Consider the following 21738-nt stretch of genomic DNA (forward strand, 5'->3'; position numbering starts at 1 on the left):
GCTGCTGCGAGCAAGGGCGCGGGGTCTGGGCTTGCCTCTGGCTCCGGGAGCCCCCAGGGCCTGCGGGCTCGGGCTCGGGGCAGTGTCTGGAGCCGCGCGCGGGGGCCCAGCGCCGCCCCAGCGCCTGAAGACCTGCAGTTGGCTCCCGCTGTGGCCATTTCCTAGTTGAGGGACCTTGGGCAAGTGACCTAAACTCTAGGAACCGATGTGTGGGGTTCTGAACACATGTCAGGGATGATCTTAGTCGGGATCAAGTCATGTTTCAGAGCTGGGGACCACAGGCTCCGTCAGGGCTCTATGTCTCTTTAGGGCGTTAATCTCCCCTCGAATCAACACCAAAGCCCCAAAAAACAAGTACACTGTCGTGCAGCAATTTCTAGAGCCTCCCTCTGGTAAGACAGGACTGGGGAATGGGTCAGAGGGGAGAAGGAACGCTGGGACAGCGGGGAGAGAGACCAAGAAAAGAAACCAAGGAGCTCAGGATGTAGCCAGGAAGGCATAAGGCGCTCATAGGAAAACTTGCCTTGTAGCCCTAGCTTTGCCATGACTTGCTATGAGACCCTAAGCAAGTTCTCCACTCAGGCCTTAGTTTCTCCGGATCTCGAAGGTTCTCTCCAGCCCTCGCCTTCAGTGGCTTCTATCCTAAGACTGAATTTCATGATAACCAACTCAACTACTTAAGTACAAGACTAGTCCAGATGCTGGGGGTGGCGGTGGCTTGGACAAGGGAGTGAAGTCAGCAGTAGTAGAAGGACAGGGACAGCTAGACTGCTGTCCTCTTCATCAGGGTCAGGACTGAGCTAGATTTTAAAGAGAGAGAAGTCAGGGGACTGGCCAAGAGGGGAGGACATGGCCATGCCAGGCAGCGGAGGAGGGAAGCCCCTTTCACCCTTCAAATAGCCCTGCTGTTGAATGGGCTCGGTCTTAGTCCATTCAGGTGGCCATAATAAAATACTATAGACTGGGTGGCTTATAAGAAACAGAAATTTATTTATCACACTTCTGAAGACTGAACAAGATTGAGATCAAGACTCCTGCAGATCTGGTGTCTGGTGAGGGCCCACTTCCTGGTTCATAGGCAGCCATCTTCCGGCTGTGTCCTCAAATGGTGGAAGGTGAGTGATCTCTCCAGCATCTCTTTTAAAAGGGCACTAATTCCATTCATGAGAGTGAGAGCCCTTTTGATTTAATCACCTCCCAAGGGCCCCACCTCCAAATACCATCACATTAGGGATTAGTTTTCAACAAATAAATGGGGGGGGGTGACACAAACCTTCAGTCTATAGCAGGGTCCCCAATATTAATTATTTTTCTGCCCCTTCTGACACCTATAAGGAGGGACAGTCTGTAGGTAATGGGCAGGTAATGAGAGGTAATGAAAGGGCCATGAGATGGATAATGATGAAAACTTAATTCAAGATCCTCATCCCTTTGACAAGTTTTAAAAAAGATGTTGGTTACTGCCAGTTGTCTTCCGGATGCAGTTCTGAGATGTGCCTTGCTCCCTGGACCACCTTGATGGGTAAACATCCTCTGGGTTGGTTTCCCTCCCTTGCCCATCGGGGTTGGAGGGGGCAAGGAGAAGGCCAAGGCAAGTCAGGAAGTAGGTTTCAGTCCTGCAGGCATGGAGTAGAGATGCTCTCACCAGGTAGCCCCCTTTGGCATCTGTGTGTGCCCAAAGCTGACCGTGAATTTGGCCAGGAATGTTAATAGCTGCCAGGGTGATGCAGGGTGCACTGGTACCGAAAACAGGCAGCACCATGTACTCATTTCCAGACAGACTTCATCAGAGTTTTCCATTGTCTTTGCATATCAGGACTGCCTGTAGAATAACACCAAATGGGCTTCTATGGAATTCTGGAAAACATTACCACAGTGGCTTTCTTCCCTTCTTTATTTAAAGTAAACAAACATTACCTCGATATACATTTGTGGACCAACTCAAAAGTCTCCTACTCAAAACTTCCTCCGGAACCTCTGAGCTCACTAATAGGAGCTCCCTACAAAGGAGGGGAGGGGAGAGATGGACAACACTCTTTCAGATGCAAATATTCCCTTCGGAGTGCCTGGTGCTTCAAACCTCCCTTTAATTTGCTAGGATCCCCCTTGTGGCTAAGGTTGACCATGGGGCGGGCAGGAAGAGCAAGGGTTGATCTGCACTTCCTTTTCCAGTGACTACAGCAAGTTTTCCGACTGCGCGCTGAGGAACCTCTCTGGGGCCCAGAGGAGACAGCTGGTGGGGCTCTACCCTAGCTCCCTTCAAGGGCAGCACTGCATCTGTTGGTCTGTCTGTTTCATGGTGAGCTTGGGGGTACAATCTCACTGAAGAAAGGCTTTCCCTTCATTAAAAATAAAAAGTCTGACAAGACGAAATCAGAGAGGGAGACAAACCATAAGAGACTCTTAATCATAGACAAACTGAGGGTTGCCGGAGGGAAGGGGAGGGATGGGGGAGTGGGGGGCTGGGGTAACTGGGTGATGGGCATTAAGGAGGGCACGAGATGTAATGAGCACTGGGTGTGATATGCAACTGATGAATCATTGACCTCTATCTAATAGTACAGAAATAATACACCATATGTTAATTGAATTTAAATAAAAATAAATAAAATAAAAAGTTTGCAAACCATGGCAATTTTCACCTATTTTCACATATTTGTTGAGCATCTTCTATAGGCCAGGCACTGTGGTAGGTACTGAAGATACAGCATAGCAGCACTTGGCTCCCAGGTGCTCCCTTTACAAATGTTTGCACATACTCTTCCCACACATTCTCATCCCAGCTTCCTAGACAGAGTATAAGTTCCATGAGGGCAAGACTAGTGTCTTGTGTCTTTCATCTCCTCCTCAAAGGACAGGGTTTGTTTTTGATTTGGTTTTGTTTTAGAGAGGGAAGGGGGAGGGGCAGAGGGAGAGAATCCTCAGGCTGACTCCCCGCTGAGTGTGGAGCCTGACACAGGGCACCATCCCAGGACCCTGAGATCAGGACCTGAGCCGAAATCAGGAGTCGGACGCTTAACCCACTGAGCTACCCAGGTGCCCCTCAAAGGACAGAATTTGAACAGATCTTACTGAACACGGCAGTGGACATTTTGGCTCTGGATGGGAGAGTGCAGGGGACAAGAGGACATCCGGCTAGAAAGTCACACCTTTGCCCTGGGTCATTCACAGAGGAGAAAGTGAACATGCAGATAATTAAGCATCGACAGTCCTGTGCTCACGCTGGCAACACATATACTAAAACTGGAAGGAGCCGACACTCCCATACAACCCTGCGCGCGCGTGCGCGCGCACACACACACGCACACACACACACATGCACACACGCTCACACACACACACACACTATGTACAGAAGCTTGGCCAAAGCACTTATTTACTGTTTACGTGAGTTTCTCATTTTATAAACTGGGGGTGACCCATCAATTATGTAGTCTTGGGGCACCTGGGTGGCTCAGATGGTTAAGCGTCTGCCTTTAGCTCAGGTCCCGATCCCAGGGTCCTGGGATCGAGTCCCACATTGGGCTCCCTGCTCTGCGGGGAGCCTGCTTCTCCCTCTGCCTGCCGCTCCCCCTGCTTTTGCTCTCTCTCTCTGTCAAATAAATAAATAAAATCTTTAAAAAAATTATGCAGCCTTCATGGGAGGGGGGGAAAGACATCATGGGCGTTAAAGGCACTGACGTGAAAAAGGCTGCCCCTCGCTATCTAGAGTAGCCAAAAGCCAGAGCTAAAAACTACAAGTGTGAAAACTTCACAGATCAGCCCTGGTTTCACAGATCAGGGAACTGAGGGCTAGCGAAAGCTGGTGATTTGCTGTGGGAATCCGTGACACAGCCTCCTGTCTCTGTTTAACGTTCTTTCCGTGTGAGCAGAAAGCTTCCAAAGGACACAGACCATCTCCCCAAGTAAGTCGGAAGTTATTTCAGGTTTCTTACACAATTTGCAATTCGACAAATGTTTATTGAAAATATACTACGTGCTAACAGACTGGCATTTGTGGGCAAGAATAGAAGGATATGCCACTGTTCTTAACCTCCAGTAGCTAACTGAGGAAATAAGAGGCAAAGATTTGAAATAGTTAAGTAAAAATAACAGGCAATATGTGGGAAGTGCCAAAATTGGGGGAACAGCGAGTCCAAGCGAGAGCGCAAAGGAGACAGACGGCTGCTTTCCATCTCATAGCGAGGGTGCCTTTAAGCCAAGCTGGAGAGGATTTAGCTAGGAAAGTTGAAACCACCTCACTTCTCAACCCGAGGGGGTTCCCTTCACATCAGGGGCCACCTGGCTGGGAAAAAAGGAGAAATTCAAGGAAGCTGGGTTGGTCAAGGCCCAGGGATTTCTAATTTTAAAGGCTACCCATGTGATTATAATACTCAGCCAGGTTTGGCGTTTACCCACGTAAAGGATAATGCAGAAGAGATTGGCTAAGTGCACCCCAATCCTTCTCTCCCTAGCCCATCCTCAGTTTCTCTGGGGGAGGTGGGTATCAATAATTCTTGTCTACTTCTTACTGAAGGGAAAACTGAGGGTCCAGAGACCTTCTTTCCCCCCACCCCCGCCAGAGACTTTCAGTGATGTGGTCAAGGTCCTTCAGCAAGTAGTGTGATCTCTGGTTTCCTGCCAACCAAGAGAAATAGAAAGATCAGAAGCTCTCCTCAAGGAAGATTTTGCTTCATTTCTCTGCAAGACAAATCAAACCCACTTGGTTGGCCAGAGTTGGCTGCCCAGAGGACAAAAAGGAGCAAGTCTCTGGAACTGCCAGGTGTGTGGGACAGAGCCCAGCGCAAGGTTAGAGGCTGGGAGCTCCGAGTTCTAATTCTGCTGTGAGACTCAACCCAAGCCACTTCCCCTCTCTCTTTGTGTGTCCTTTACCTATTAATAATGATGCCCAATGTCACTGTTGGGATTAGCTACCAGTGAGGGCAAATGCACAGTGCAGTTCGTCCCGATGTGATTCCTGGGAACAGAAGGAATCCACAGCCACCTGCCGACTTTGTGAGTAAAGTATGTACTGACTGCCTTCGGAGTAGAGTCGCTTTCTTCCCAGGAGAGTGAGCTAAAGGCCCCGGAGCTGGGCCCTGCCCTCTGCAGGAGTACTGGCCACTGTGGAGGCCCTAGAGATCCTGGCAGAGAGCAGTCTGGTCCTAGGAGGAAAAAGAAATAAAAGGCAGGTTATCTGGAGGGAAAACAGCAAACATCCATCAGAAGGAAATTACCCGAAAGCTTTGGCAGGCCTGGGAATGGTTAAGATCTTTCATAAGTTGTGGCAAAATATATAAAACATAAAATTGACCATTTTAACCATTTTGAGTGTACAGTCTGGTGGTATTAAGTACTTTCACATCATTATGCAACCAGTACCACCACCCACCTCCAGAACGTTCTTCATCTTGCAAAACCAAAACTCTGTACCCGTTAAACGGCAACTCTCCGTACCCGCCTGTCCCCAGCCCCTGGCAACCACTATTCTGCTTTCTGTCTCTGTGAATCTGACAACTCTAGGTACTTCAAATAAGTGGGACCATATAGTATTTGTCTTTTTGTGGCTGGCTTACTTCACTCAGTATAATGTCCTCAATTTCATTTATGTTGTAGCATGTATCAGACTTTCTTTGCTTTTGGGGCACCTGGGTGGCTCAGTCGTTAAGCGTCTGCCTTCGGCTCAGATCATGATCCCAGGGTCCTGGGATCGAGCCCCGCATCGGGCTCCCTGCTCAGCGTGAAGCCTGCTTCTCCCTCTCCCTCTCCCCCTGCTTGTGTTCCCTCTCTCACTGTATCTCTCTCTGTGAAATAAATAAAAATCTTTAAAAAAATTTATTTGCTTTTAAAGGCTGTGCAATATTCCCCTGTATGTACATACATCTTGCTTTCTTGCTCGTTCATTCATCAGTCAATGGACATTTGGGTTGCTTCCACCTTTTGACTATTGCAAATAATACCATTATAAACATGAGTATACAAAGCTCTCTTCTAGACCCTGCTACCACTTCTTTGGGATCTATACCCAGAAGTAGAACTGTGGGATTATATGGTGACTGGCTGGCAATTCTCTTTGTAACTTGAGGAACTACTATATTGTTTTCCACAGTAGCTGCACCATTTTACATTTTCCTACCAGCAATTCATAAGGGTTCCAATTGCTCCATAGCCTTGTCAACACTTGTTATTTTCTGTTGTTTTCTTTTCACAAGAGCCATCCTAATGGGCGTGAGGTGACATCTCATTGTGGTTTTGATTTGCATTGCCCTGATAAGGAGTGATTTGAGCATTTTTTTTTCCATTCGCTTACTGGCTATTTGTATGTCTTCTTTGGAGAAATGTCTATTCAAGTCCTTCGCCCATTTTTTTGGATCAGTTGTTTGTTGTTTTGTTGTTGAGTTTTAAGAGTTCTCTCTATATTCTGGGTATTAATACTTTATCAGACACGTGACTTGCAAGTTTTTTCTCCCATTTCTCCCATTTCTCCCATTCTGCTGGTTGCTTTTCGCTGCTGATAGTGTCCTTATCTGAAAACCTTGGGAGAACTGGGAGATGTCAGAATTCAGGGTTTTTAAAAAAGATTTTTATTTATTTATTTGAGAGAGAGAGAAGAAGAGAGAGAGAACACAGAGGAAGAGTGAGAGAGGGAGAAGCAGACTCCCCACTAAGCAGAGAGCCAGACTTGGGGCTCGATCCCAGGACCCCTGGGATCATGGCCTGAGCCAAAGGCAGATGCTTAACTGACTGAGCCACCCAGGCGCCCCTAGAATTCAGGTTTGGATCTTGAAGAATCTGGATTCAAAATCGAGCTATTTGATGTTGTGCAAGCTACTTAACCTCTTTGAGCCTGCCTTAGTTCTTCCATCTGAAAAATGGGGATGATTCTTATCATAGAGAACCTAGCTCATAAGATTACTATGATGATGCGTAAACGATATCATATGTCTCAAATCTTATCACTGAACCTAGCCCAGGCTAAATACTCAGTAAGTGGTAGCCTTTATTAGTACTGGGTTTAAGAAGGAACCAGAATGGTGTAATTGAAATGTGATATTCGTTATTATCAAATGGGTGAGCAGGCCAACAATATTAAATAACCAACCCGAACATGGTAATATTACATAATACTTAACACTTGTGTAGCAAGTTGCAATTTACAAGGCATTTAAACATTCATCATTCATTCAACAGGCTCCGCTGGAAAATAATGATGAGTAAGGCAGTCCTGCAGAACTGAGTGGGAGAGACTACCATGGGAAAGGCAGTCTTAATCAGGAGATGAGGGCTAAGAAGACAGAAGCAGAGGGTGCTGACGGGAGGCACAGAGGAGGAGAATTCAGATCAGGGGATGGCTTCTCAGCCGGGTAATATGGACCCAGAATTCTGCAGGATTACGGGGCTAGGGGGAGGAAAGGTGTGCTGGAAGGGGCTGAGCTTTCAAGATAGAGGAAAGAGCCACTGCAGACCCTGGAGGTAAGGGAGGCTGGCTGGCCGGCTAGGGAACCGCTACTAGTATATCATGGCTAGAGCCTAGAATTTAGCGAGAGGAGCAGTGTGAGATGCGTCTAGAGAGGCAGGCAGGTGCCCAGCCATGCAGGGCTGTGTAGACCAGGGTAAGGACTTGTGATTTTATCCTGAGAGGAAGAAGATGCTGTTGAAGGGTTTAAAGCAGATTCATGATGTGATTGGCTTTGCTGTTTAGAAAGATCTTTGGCTGCAATGTGGAGAGAGCAAAATGACAAAGCGCAGCCCGGGGGAGACCAGGCAGAACTAAAGGAAGCACAATGAGGCTAGGGAGAAATGAGGGTTCAAGAGACATTTAGGATAAAATGGAGCAGATGTGGGGACCAATTAGATGACCTTAGTTCACTCTTGGGAACAATTTAGATATTAGCATCATTCTTTCACTTAAGATGAGTAATAGAGGAGGCACCTGGGTGGCTCAGTCATTAAGCGTCTGCCTTCGGCTCAGGTCATGATCCCGGGGTCCTGGGATCGAGCCCCGCATCGGGCTCCCTGCTCAGCAGGGAGTCTGCTTCTCCCTCTCCCACTCCCCCTGCTTGTGTTCCCTCTCTCACCGTCTCTCTCTCTCTCTCTCTCTCTCTGTCAAATAAATAAATTTAAAAAAAAGAGTGTTAAAGATGAGTAATAGAGGCCGAAGAAGGGTCAGTGATTTTTATGGGGTCCGAGAGCCAGAAGGAATCTGATCAGGACTCTGGCTTTCTACTCTGACATCTCCAGATGAGTTTCTAGATCTTTACTGTAAATCCCTTTTAAGGAATTCAAGTCTTGTTTCCCCGTCAACTGCTTTGCAGCATATAATCATTTCAGAGGTACTTTATCTGAGTTTTTAATTGGTTGTCAACGTAGGATGGCTTCACACCCCTGAGCTTTAAGACATTCTTTTCCTTTCTTGCTACTTAGTGTTTAATGGGTAGTCTGGAAGCAAACCCTTCTATCCCAGGGAGGCTCAAATGAAGTTTGGGGCTCAGAAAGAATGAGCCTAAGTCCTAGGCTTGGCCACTAATTAGCTGCGGGATAGAACAAGTCACTTTCTATAAACTCCTATCTGAAAACCCTGGGGACTAGAACATAGGAATGCATACTCACTCAAAGTCAATAACTTTATGAGTCTCTTCTAAAATAAGTATGCCTTTAAATTGTGAATAAACACTCCCTCCTGAATCTGTTTGGTAAGTTGGGTTTCTGACTCCATAATATGCTCATAGTCATTACGGATTTTCCCTGAAACTCTACTGTCTGCTCACCAGGGAGTATGTCTCTGCTCTGTAATTGCTGAGAGGAGTGTTATCAGACTTAACTGTCAACCAAGATGCACGGGTTTGTTTGCATTTTGCTCAGGCACCTGTACTGCTAAGGCTCACTTTTTTGGGGCGGGTTTGGGGGGAAGAGTACAATTCTCTAAATTATAAAACCAGAAGGGAGAGAAAACATGAATGAAGAAGGTGAATTCACACTTTATGGAAAACCCACCACCTGATCTGCCTATTGTGAGGCATTGATAAGATGATGGAGAAGTGTCTCTGTGAATGGCAAGGCCCCGCACAAGCGGAGGGTGATATGTACTATTCTTGCTTCAGACCCCACGAGCTAGGTGAGCCTGGGAGGGAAGAAGAGCCTTCGGCGGTGCCACCTCACCCAGGACCAGGAAGGATGGAGAGCTGACGATCCACCCCACTCCCAGGGGCTGGGCTCCAGTCCCCGGCCTGTGCGGTGACCCTCCTGGGTCGGGGGAGGCAAGGTCCAGTCCCGAGAGGCCGGCCCTCCTGAAGGTCCCCTTGTCTCCCCTGGCTTCCGCCAGCAGCAGGAGGGGGGACTGGGCTCCAGGTCCTTTACCCGAGGGCTTTAGGCTCCTGCAGGGGGACGTGCTGTCCCCCGTGTGGGACAGCACCCACAGCCCAGTCTGGCTGTGACACAGCAGGACTAGCAGGCCGGGGTCAGGCCGAGTCAGTGTCTGTGCGGGGCCGGGGCAGGCTCTCACCTGGGGGCTGCAGGCATCCCAGCACCTCAAGCATTGCTGGGGGCTACAGGAGCAGAGACCTCACGGGAGGCCTCAGAGAGGATCCTGAGACAAAGACGGAGAGGGGCTAAGGCCCCTGGTAGACAGTCAAGCCCTAGGTGGGTAGAAGCGAAACGTCCTTGATGAGGACAGTGATTATAAAGCTCTTGGTATTCAGTCAACAAACGTTTGTCCAACACCCCCCACCCACCCCGGGCAAAGACACCATGACTGTTACAAGCTCGAAGGCAGGGACATCCCCCCCTCGATGGCCTGTGCTCACAGGGGAGGTAAACACGGTTCACATAGGTCACTGTCATTCAGGAGAGGTTGTGGGGGTGGGGCGGGGAGCAGATACAGGAAAGGAGGCTCCTGGAGGTGGTGACTTTTGGCCCCGGGCTGTAAAGGAGAGCTCGGAATGGGTCTTTGGGGAGTGGCCCTTGCCATGCCTGACATTGAAGAGAAACCTCTCCAAGCTGTTGTGGCCTTGAGTCCTTCCCCCTGTCCTACTCTGACTCTGGAGACAGGTCTGCAAAGCGGAAGGACTTGACTGCTTCTGCTGACCAACAGGAGGAATCAGGCAGGGAAAGAGAGCATCTTTCCCTAAAGAAATCTGTCATCATGCAAGTGTCTTCCTCTCTAGACCATGAACTAGGGCAAGCACAAGTCTTGGGCACCTGTGAATTCCCAACCACTAGCACAGTTCCCAGTATACAGTAGGTGTTCAAGACATGTTCAGTGAAGGATTGAATGACTAGGATCTGAAATATTTGTCCTGTAACTTCAAGTAGACAGCCCAGCTTTTCGTGACCTGGGAAGACACTTGTTTTCCTAGAAAAAACTGTCTGCCTGGGAGCATTCGATTTTGCAGTAGGCAAAGGAGCTGCCTTATTAGTCGTCCGGCTCATCCCAGGACTCCAATCAAATCCCCCAGCTCTGTCCTATGGCCAGCACAATATCTCTGCGCTCTTTCCCACCCCAAGACTCCGGCTTTTCCTGCAGCCGAGGAACCTCTGAGGTCTTGTGTGCATTTTAACACATGCCCTGTGGAGACAATGTCCTGCCTTCAGTGCCCCAACCCAGTCAGAGGATGCTGCCTATCTTTTGAAACCCCAATTCTTCCTCCCCTTGGAAACCTTTCCTGAGAAAAGCCCACACACCATGACCCCTCCTGCTGAGCGAGACATTCATTATATTACAGGTGATCATGCTTGAGTCACAGAGATGTTTCATGTACCGCCTTTTCTCTCAAATAAACGGGGAGCCCCTTATTGCCAGAGATGATGGCACCGCTTCTCTGTCCCCAGGAATGTCTCTCAAATAAGCACTGTACCTAGGTGTGCAATATATGCTTGCTGATCGAGGGGAAGGCAGAGAGCTGATCTGGGCCTTTCGGGGATCCTTGAGTCACAGACATTTGCTTTGTCTATGACTGGTTACTTAACCTTCTGCCATCAAGTTGCCCCAGAAGCTGTACAGACAAGAAACGATGCTGTGTCGACTTCGGATTGGGTATCAGGACGTCTTGGTTGTGGTCCTGACTCTGTCACTAACTAATACGAATTTTGGCAAGCCAGTTAGCTGATTTTGGCCTCAGTTTCCCCAATTAAAAAATAGGGAGACTGTTACTTCTGGCTAAGGATTTGTATTTACGCCACGCCCCCCCCACATGAAACAACAACAACAAAAAAAAAAAGAAAGAAAGAAAGAAAGAAAGAAAGAAAAGAAAAGAACAATATGAAACAACAGTTTTCAAGACACTAGGTATTAAGCAACAAAGGACAGTGATCCCAGAGAGAAAACAAACAAGATGAGCCCTATGAATGCCTCAACTTTTTAAAAAATAGCTTTGTTGAGATGTAATTCACACACCATGCAATTTAAAGTATACAATTCAATGGTTTTTAGCATATTGACAGACACATGCAACCAATTTTAGAACATTTTCATCACCTCAAAAAGACAGCCCATATCCTTTAGCTATCTATTCCCTATTCCCAGCCCTTAAACAACCACTAATCTACTTTCTGTCTATAGATTTCCCTATTCTGGACATTTAAAATAAGTGGGATCATATAATATGTGGTCTTTTGTAATTGGCTTCTTTCACTCAGTGTAATATTTTCAAGATTCATCCATGTTGTAGCGTGTGTCAGTGTATACGTCATTTTTATGACCAAATAATATTCCATTCTATGGATATAGCACATTTTATTTCTACATTCTTCAGTTGATGGACATTTGGGTTGTTTTCACCTTTTGGTCATTATGAATAATGCTGCTAAGTACAAGCTGTTTTGTGGAAATATATTTTCCTTTCTATACCTTGGAAGAGAATTGCTGGTTCATATGGTAACTCTATGTTTAAACTTTTCAGGAACTACCAGACTGTTTTTCAAAGTGGCTGCATCATTTTTAAATATCCGCCAACAATGTACAAGAGTTCCGATTTCTCCATATCCTTGCCAATACTTATTATCTGACTTTTTTTTATTATAGCCATTCTAGTTGGTATAAAGTGGCATGAAGTTCATTGTGGTTTTGATTTGCATTTTTCTGATGACATCGAGCAAGTTTTCACGTGCTTATTGGCCATTTGTATCTCTTCCCTGGGGAAATCTCTCTTTCTTTCCTTTGCCCACCTTTTAATTGGGTTATTTATATTTTTATTGAGTTGTAAGAATTCTCTATATAGTTTAGATACAACTCCCTTATAAGATTAATGACTTGCAAATATTTTTTCCCATTCTGTGGGTTGTCTTTGTGCTTTGATGAGTGTTCTCTGAAGCACGAAAGTATTTAATTTTGATGAGGTCCGATTTATTTTTGCCTTTTGTTGCTTACATTTTTGGTGTAATAAATAAAAATCTTTTGCCAGGGCGCCTGGGCGGCTCAGTCGCTTGGGCGTCTGACTCTTGGTTTTGGCTCAGGTCATGATCTCAGGATCAGGAGATCAAGCCCTGTGTCGGGCTCCATGCTGGGTGTAGAGCATGCTTAAGATTCTCTCTCTCCCTCTGCCCCTCCCCCTTCCTTTATCTCTCGCTCCCTCTCTAAAAAAAATTTAAAATAAATAAATAAATCCTTTGCCAAATCTGAGGTCATGAAGATTTACCCCTATGTTTTCTTATAAGAGTTTTATAATTTTGGCTCTCATATTTAGGTTTTTAAATCCATTTTGAGTTGATGTTTGCATATGGTGTGGGGCATGGTCCAACCTCATTCTTTTACATGTGGTTATCCAGCTGTCTCAGCGCTCTTTTTGAAAAGACTATTCTTTCACCATTGAATGATCTTGGCACTCTTGCCAAAAATCAGTTGACTATAGACACATGGTTTTATTTCTGGAATCTCCATTTTATTCCATTGATTTATATGTCTATCCTCATGCCAGTACCACACTGTCTTGATTGTCATTGCTTTGTAGTAAATTTTGAAATCGGGAAGTGTGAATCCTCCTACTTTGTTCTTCTTTTCCAAGACGATTTTGGCTATTCTGGGTCACATGCAACTCCATGTGAATTTTAGAATCAGCTTGCCAATTTCTAAAGAGAAGCCAGCTGAGATTCTTCTAGGGATTGCATTATATCTATAGATCAACTTGGGAAGTATTGCCATTTTCACAATATTAAATCTTCCAGTCCATGAGCATCGGATGCGTTCCCACTTACTTAGATCATTAATTTCTTCAACAGTGTCTTAAAGTGTCCAGAGTTTATAAGCATTGTGCTCCTTTTCTTAACTTTATTGCTAAGTATTTTATTCATTTTGATGCTATTGTAAATGGAATTGTTTTTTTTTAAAGATTTATTTATTTGAGAGAGAGAGACAGAGAGAGCACGAGTGGGGGGGGGCACAGGGAGAGGGAGAGGGAGAAGCAGGCTCCCCACAGAGCAAGGAGCTTGATGCAGGACTTGATCCCAGGACCCTGGGATCATGACCTGAGTGGAAGGCAGACGCTTAACCCACTGAGCCACCCAGGCGGCCCCTTGCTGAACTTCTTTATTAGCTGTAATAGTTGGGTTTGTGTGTTTGTGTTTGTGTGTGTGTGTGTGTGTGTGTGTGTGTGTGTGTGTGTGTGTCTGTGCATTCCTTAAAATTTTCTACATACAAGATCATGTCATCTGCAAATAGAGATAATTTTACTTTTTCCTTTCCAATCTGGATGACTCTTCTTTCCTTTTCTTGCCTAAGTGCCCTGGCTGGAACTCCAGTAAAATGTTGAGCTGCAGACATTTTTGTTCTATTCTTAATCTTAAGGGTAAAGCATCTCTTCTTTCACCATTAAGTATGATGTTAGCTGTGGGTCTTTTGTAGATGTCCTTTGTTGAGGAAGTTTCCTTTTATTCCAACTTTGTTGAGTGTTTTTGTCATGAAAGGGTGTTGGATTTTGTCAAATGCTTTTTTTGCCTCTACTGAGATGATCATGCAATGATGCATTACATTAATTGATTTTCAGATGTTAAACCAGCCTTATAGTCCTGGGATAAATCCCACTTTTCATGGTGCATAATTCTTTTTCATATGTTGTTAGATTCAGTTTGCTACTATTTTGTTGCAGATTTTTGCACCCATATTCAGAACAGATAATGATCTCTAGTTTTCTTGTGATGTCCTTTGGTTTTGGTATTAGGGTAAGCAGGGTAATATCAGGCCTCATAGAATGAACTGGGAAGGGTTCCATCCTTTTCCATTTTTGGAAAAATCTGTGAGGAGTTAGTATTAGTTTTTTGCCTGTTCTTATAATTCAGTGATAAACCAACTGAATTTGGGGTTTTTCCCTCGTGGGGAGGTTTTTTAAAAAATTACTAATTTATGGGCACCTGGGTGGCTCAGTTGGTTAAGCATCGGCCTTCGGCTCAAGTCATGATCCCAGGGTCCTGAGATCGAGCCCCGCGTCGGGCTCCCTGCTCAGCGGGAAGCCCGCTTCTCCCTCTCCCACTCCCCCTGCTTGTGTTCCCTCCCTCGCTATGTCTCTCTCTGTCAAGTAAATAAATAAAATCTTTTAAAAAAATTACTAATTTAGTCTCTTCACTTATAATAGATCTATTCAAATTATTTTTTCTTGTTGAGTCAGTTTCAGGAGTTTGTGTTTCTCTAGGAATGTATCCATTTCACCCATCTAATTTGTTGGCATATAATTATCCATAAAATTCCTTTACATTTATGTAAGGTCATTTCTGATTCTAGAAATTTGAGTCTTCTCTCTTTTTTTCTTTGTCCATCTACCGAAAAGTTTGTCAGTTTTGTTAACAAAAGAAACAGCTTTTGGTTTCATCGATTTTTCTCCATTAATTTTCTAGTCTCTCTCCCATCAATTTCCACTCTGATCTTTATTATTTCCTCCTGACTTGCTTTAGGTTGAGTTTGCCCTTCCTTTTACAGTGTCTTAAGGTGGAAGATCTGGCCCAACTTACTGCCTTCAGAAAGTTTCCAGGATAGGACATGGGGAAGGGGAGCCAAGGTAGAGCCTGGCAGACTCCCTGAGTTGAGGACACCAATCTGAGAGTTCAGGGAACCAAGGCAGGCAGAGTTTGTATATTTTGTCCTCCTGGCTTTTGGTTGTTTCAAGTGAGAGGGTAAATCCAGTCCCTGTTACTTGGTCAGAAGTGGAAACTGTGCACAGCTGTATTTAAATCCTAGAATGGCTTTTCTAAAAAAAAAAGAGAGAGAGAGAGAGGGAGAGAGAGAAGGAGAGCAGGAGGGAGAGAGGGAGGGAGGGAGAGGCAAGCATTTGTGGGATTGGGCAGCAGAGACAAGGCTGGTGCGATCGGGGGTTGAAGCCATCAGATACACAGGATTCCAAATTACAAAGAGAAAATATATTTTGTTTTCTCCTTATTGAGATATAGTATGCACATACAGAAGACTATTTTCTTAGATTTAGAAAGTCACTGATGCAGGTTAATGTTGTATCATTGTTAATTTTCTCTTATTTTGCCCTGTAGTTGGGAGGAAGGAAAAGGATGGGAGAAAAGAAAGAACCTGTTCTTCACTTTTTTTTTTTTTTAGGATTTTTGTTTTGCCCGGGAAAATTTTCTCAACACTGATATTTACTCCAAATTTCATCACCCAAAAAGTGATAGCCACTGACAACTTTTTTTTTTTTAAAGATTTTATTTATTTATTCATGAGAGACAGACAGAGAGAGAGGGAGAGAGGCAGAGGGAGAAGCAGGCTCCCTAGGAGCAGGGAGCCCGATGCGGGACTCGATCCCAGGACCCTGGGATCATGACCTGAGCCGAAGGCAGACACTTAACCATCTGAGCCACCCAGGCGCCCGCCACTGACAACTTTTATCCTAAATTCTACACACATATCTGCCAGCATTCATTCAGCTTAGAAATAAATGTTTGTTTTAAATGAATAAACTTGAGCATGGACAGATTTCTTTTAGGTAAATAACACTGACTGAAATCTTTCCCTACACTATTTGTTGCATCAGCAACACTTGAAAGCTTTGTAGAAATACAGAATCTCAGGCCCTCCCTGGACCTTCACAATCAGATTTTTTTTAAAGATTTTATTTATTTATTTGAGGGAGAGAGAGAATGAGAGATAGAGAGCTCGAGAGGGAAGAGGGTCAGAGGGAGAAGCAGACTCCCCGCTGAGCAGGGAGCCCGAAGCGGGACTCGATCCCGGGACTCCAGGATCATGACCCGAGCCGAAGGCAGTCGCTTAACCAACTGAGCCACCCAGGCACCCCACAATCACATTTTAACAAGGTTCCCAGGTAATTCCTATGCGCATTAAACTTTTAGACACATACTGAGGTAGAAAGCACAATTATCAAAGGAAACCCAACTGATGTATGTGTGTACATATATATGCATTACATGTGTATATAATACATAGTATTATATATATTATATGTGAATGTGCATGTGTAGGCATGCATAGGAATGATCCATATAAATAGAGCATATATACAAGACCATGTAGAGGAATGATAGCACATTTAGGATAGTGGTTACCTCTTGGAAGGTGTATTAGTTATCATGTGGTATAACAAATTACCCCAAAACTTAGCAGCTTCAAACATACATTTCCTGGAATCCAGGCACGGCTTAGCTGGGTCTTCTGCTTCAAGGTCTCTCAAGAGGTTGCAATCAAGTGTTGGCCAGGGATGCAGTCTCATCTGAAGGCTCTACTGCAGAGCATCTCCTTCCAAGTTCATTCACATGGTTCTTGGAAGGATTCAGTTTTTCACAGGCTGTTGGACTGAAGATTCATTTCCTCATGAACTGTTGAGTTTTTGCCACGTGGGTCTCCCGTAGAGCATCTCATAACATGGCAGCAGGCTTTATCAGAGCAAGTGAGAGGGCAAGAGAGAGTGCCAGCAGGATGGAAGTCACAATCTTTTGTAACCTAATTACAGAAGTGACATCCCATCACTTTTGTCATAGTCTAGTCATTAGAATCAAGTCACTGAGTCCAGCCCACACTCAAAGGGAGGGCACGCATACCAGGAGATGGGGCCCAATAAGGGTCATCTTTGAAAGCTGCTAGTCAAAAGCAGAGGGTGTCGGTAAAAGAGAATTCTAGGGTATGGGTACACAGGGGCTTCGATTGTATCGGTCATGTTTTATTTCTTAAGCCAAGTAGTAGGCACACGGATGTTTATTGTAATGTTTTATATAACTTTATTAGGTCTGAAATATTTCCTAATAAAGAATAAAGGGGGGGGGTGCCTGGGTGGCTCAGTCAGTTAAGCATCTGGCTCTTGGTTTTAGCTCAGGTCAGTATCTCAGGTCGTGGGATCCAGCCCTGTGTTGGGCTGCATGCTGCTTGGGATTCTCTCTCTATCCCCCTCCTTCTGCCCCTCCCTCTCCTGCCCCTCCCTCTCTAATAAAAAAAAAAAGAAAAAAGAAAAAAAATTAAGGTTGAATGGGCCTGATCACTCAATCTGTTTAAGAAAAAAAAGGATGAAGGGGTGGTTATTCAGAAAAGGGGATGAGAGAAGGGCAAGGGCCCAGGGGTTTGAGGACTGATAGAATGAAGGGGAGTAAGTCGGAGGGGGAGACGAACCACGAGAGACGATGGACTCTGAGAAACGAACTGAGGGTTCTAGAGCGGAGGGGGGAGGGGGGATGGGTTAGCCGGGTGATGGGTATTAACGAGGGCACGTTCTGCGTGGAGCCCTGGGTGTTATGCACAAACAATGAATCATGGAACACTGCACCAAAACAAATGATGTCATAGATGGTGATTAACATAACAATAAAAAATTTTTAAAAAAGAATCATTTCTACTTTTAGTGAAGCCTTCCTAGCTGCCCTCTAGTTAGCATTACTGTCTCCTTCTCCCATATTATACAGTAGCACATCTCACTGTCTGCCTGACATTACTATTACGTAGGTGTGTATGTGTGTATCTATCAACCCCCCCCCAACAGGCATTGTCAGGTTCTGGAAGGGTCATATCTCATAGGATTTTATTTCTCTTTCTATCCTATCTCATCCAGCACTGTGCTTTACACGGTGCCAAACAAATGTTTGCAAACCAAATTGGACTTAATGCTTCCCCATCCCATTCTGGCATTTTTGTTAACAGTTTAGATGCGTTATATCTTAGTATTCATTAAGGCCATAACCACAGGGTGAAACAGAAGGCATAAATCCCTTTGTTACCTTTATTAAGTAGAGAGAGCAGGAAAAATAAGTAGTTACCCATATAATGTGGTGAGGTATCACAAAACTCCTCTTCCAAATAATATATTCTGTACCATGAAGCCTGCTCTTCATTTATCATAGAACCATGTCTTTAGGCTAAGGGATTGTTTCCAGGAGAGCTGTTAAAATATAATCTTGAAATGGAAACTAAATAAACCTTAATGCAACATTTCTTAATTTTTAGAGGGATACTGACCTCTTTGAGAAGTTCAAGGAATCTGCAGATACTCCCCACTCCGGATACATAACATTTTTCAATTTCAAGTAAGGCTTTGTGAACCTCCTAGAGAAACTTCTACCCTTACCATTCAAAAGACTGAATTAGGACACTGAGAACAAATCACCATTCATGGATATTTTAAGGTTGGGGGGGCCATAGTGGAGATATAGTGATCAGGTAGTGGGACCATTGCTTGGAGAGGGGAGAATTAGGTGGGACATTTCTTTTTTTTTTTTAAGGTTTTATTTATTTGAGAGAGAGAGAGAGAGAGAATGAACAAGGGGGAGGGGCGTGTGGCGGAATAAAACACTTCACTTTAGGGCAAGCCGGTAATAGCCTGTGGGGGAAAATGAAGATGGCAGCAGGGTGCTCCTCCTGCGCAACTCAGAATGGGGTCTTGCGCATTCCCAAAATAGTAATTACACACTTGAAGTAGGAAATTCAGTTCAACTAAGCGAACCTGGACAGATGCCCCAACCAGCCCGTGGCTCCAGTGACCACTGCCATATTCTCTACCCCTTTCTTAAGAAAACATGTCTGTGGCCCCATCACAGTTCTCTTCTTGAGAAACGGCATTGTGGGCGCCTGGGTGGCTCAGTCGTTAAGCGTCTGCCTTCAGCTCAGGTCATGATCCCAGGGTCCTGGGATCGAGCCCCGCATCGGGCTCCCCGCTCAGCGGGGAGCCTGCTTCTCCCTCTGCCTCTGCCTCTCTCTCTCTCATGAATAAATAAAGAAAACCTTTAAAAAAAAAAAAAAGAAAGAAATGGCATTGTTAACTCTACTGGAATGGCGGGGGGGGGAAAGGAATGACACAGTTACCCCACCTTCTTCTCTGGTAAGAGAGAAACCTTTCAATACATACCCCATCCCCAGCTTGCCCCTTGGGCCCAGAAACACAGAACCTGCCATGTTGGAAGGGTTTGCAGGCCCATGCTGTTTTTCTTGGCAATTACTTTAATTCCCCCCAAAGAATCCCTTGACTTCTTTGAACTTCTCGGAAGAGAAACTGAGAAGATGGGGGGGGCAAGTACACACATTTAACCACAGTGCCTCATCTCTCAAGCCCACTTTCACTACGTGAAGCTTTTGTGGAATCCATAAAGGAGGCCCTGAAACAGACTCTGAAGGGGCTTTAATGTACTTTAAAAAGTTTTCTGAAACAAGATTTACCAAATACTCACAAATAATTTTGATGAATCACAATCGTGAAGAAACAGTTTTCTGTCTTTATTACAAAGTTATTTTTAAAGCGCTTCTTCATGAATCATGCAAAATAACTGATTGCAACATAAATTGTCATCTTCATGACTATTTCTGAGAGAGGGAAACTCTAGTTTAAAGAAGGCAACCAATATTTTAATTAAAAGAAGGATGTTCTGCACAGTAACAGAAAGGATACAGTAATGAAACCATACACGCCCCAAATGTAAATTATATCATTATTTAATATTACTATTCTTAAATTTTGATGCAATTTGAATCCATAGTCAAGCTCTAAATTATCTAGGCAAAATGGCAAATCCCTCTAGATTATTCCATTCTTTCCGGATCAGAACAACATTGTATCTTAGTTTTTGAAATCGGAACCCAATTTTTTTTTTGAGATAGAAAGAGAGACATATTGATGATAAGAGCCTATGAATTCTCTGTCCAGGCTAGTTTCTATTCACAGTGAAGTGAGGAACACTGAATTCTTTCACAGGTATTAACACCACATACCATTTCTTTGTTTAAAAAAAAAAAAAAGGAAGTATTTTAGTAGAAGAGTGTTACCTCTAGTCTCAGGTCCTTCTGTTCTCCTCACTACCATGAATACCAAGCATCTGGTTGTACTGACACTCATATTCTCAGGACACAATGTTTTGAATTGCATGCAGGGCATTTGGTGCTTACAGAACTACGTTGAGATGCTTATGACTACTAAGACTCCTCCTTGTCTCAGATGTTTCTCACACAATGACAGTTGGCCCTATATGCTAAGCACTTTATGGGATTAACTCAATTAATCCTCCCAATGACTCTATGTTGGGGTCCCAGCAGGTTGAGTAACGTGTCAGAGAGTATGCAGCTAAGTTAGATGCAGAGCCAGAATTTGAACCCAAGCAGTCTGGCTCCAGAGTAATGCTCTTAACCTCTAAACTGTATGCCCTGCTCCCTAGAGTAGGCGTTCGGTAATTTTCAACACAAATACTTATTTATTTGATCTTTTTTCTCTAAACACATATTGGACCTTAAACATCTAAATGAATGTAGATTTCAAAGTTATTGTCCTGGGAAGATTCTGTTGCTCACAACCTTTTGTGATTCCTTCTTGGGAATCGAGTTCAGAGCCAGTTTATGATTCACAGAAGAAAAACAGTCAATACATTACGATGACAGCCCCTCTTTAAATAAAGACAGTGTTATTCAGTTTGGTGAATACCTTGTTTGCCCCATGTATTTCTTTCTTTTTTTTTAAGACTTTATTTATTTATTTGACAGAGAGAGACAAAGCAAGAGAGGGAACACAAGCAGGGGGAGCAGGAGAGGGAGAAGCAGGCTCCCCGCTGAGCAGGGAGCCCGATGCAGGGTTCCATCCCAGGACTCTGGGATCATGGCCTGAACTGAAGGCAGACGCTTAACCGACTGAGCCACCCAGGCACCCCATGCCCCATGTATTTCTGAATAACACCTGTTTTTCCGAAAATCATATTCTCCATTAAAAGAAGAAAGATTGGCCATCGTTGAAGATAGTCCAAAACTATGATGCACAGACATTTTTTTTTTCAATCGACTAACAAACATGTACTGAGCAACTAGTCCTGGACGTGCCTGGCCCCAGGGATACAAAATCAAATGGAACATCTTCCCTACCCTCAGGGAGCCCTCAGCCAGGTAAGGGAGACAATCAGTGTGATAAGTGCTTTGACAGATGTAAGAACAGGATGCTCAGGGTGCCCAGAAGAGGAGCATCAAACCCAGACGTGGGGCTCGGGCCAGCTTCCTGAAGGAGGAGGTGAGGTTGCATTTTAAAAGACAAGCAGCTGTGGCCACACCAGAAAGAACCAGGGCACAGACTGTGAAGGCGGAGATTATGTCCTTGGATGAGCACAACCATACCCTCCCAGGTTTATTTTCAGAAGGTGATAATCATATTATATTTTATGTTCACACCTGGGATTCAAGTTGTGTTTGCCTTTCAGTGCAACCTGGAAGGATTTGTTGATGGTCATTTAAAAGTTGCCTGACTTCATGTTGGTTGTTTGCTTCTGTAAACAAACCATTTATAGGTCTTCAGGTTTCCCCGAAGAGTTTGGCTGATGGAGTAAACAGAAAGCAAACCGATATACTAAGGAGGTCACTGTTAGAAT

The 21738-nt window shown here is 44.7% G+C and overlaps 1 long non-coding RNA gene across 1 annotated transcript in view; it reads right to left on the reverse strand.

Annotated features, from left to right (window-relative positions):
* Positions 1-3952: 3952 nt before the first annotated feature.
* LOC113931129 overlaps positions 3953-21738 on the reverse strand; it is an 85883-nt gene continuing 68097 nt past the window's right edge. Inside the window, exons 4-5 of the long non-coding RNA XR_003522696.1 lie at positions 4873-5144; positions 3953-4285 (exon numbers count right to left, since the gene is read on the reverse strand). This is a non-coding gene — a long non-coding RNA (uncharacterized LOC113931129). The remainder of the gene's footprint in view (positions 4286-4872; positions 5145-21738) is intronic.

This window comes from Zalophus californianus, chromosome X (genome assembly GCF_009762305.2).
Source record: "Zalophus californianus isolate mZalCal1 chromosome X, mZalCal1.pri.v2, whole genome shotgun sequence".
In the NCBI taxonomy this organism is placed as follows: domain Eukaryota; kingdom Metazoa; phylum Chordata; class Mammalia; order Carnivora; family Otariidae; genus Zalophus; species Zalophus californianus.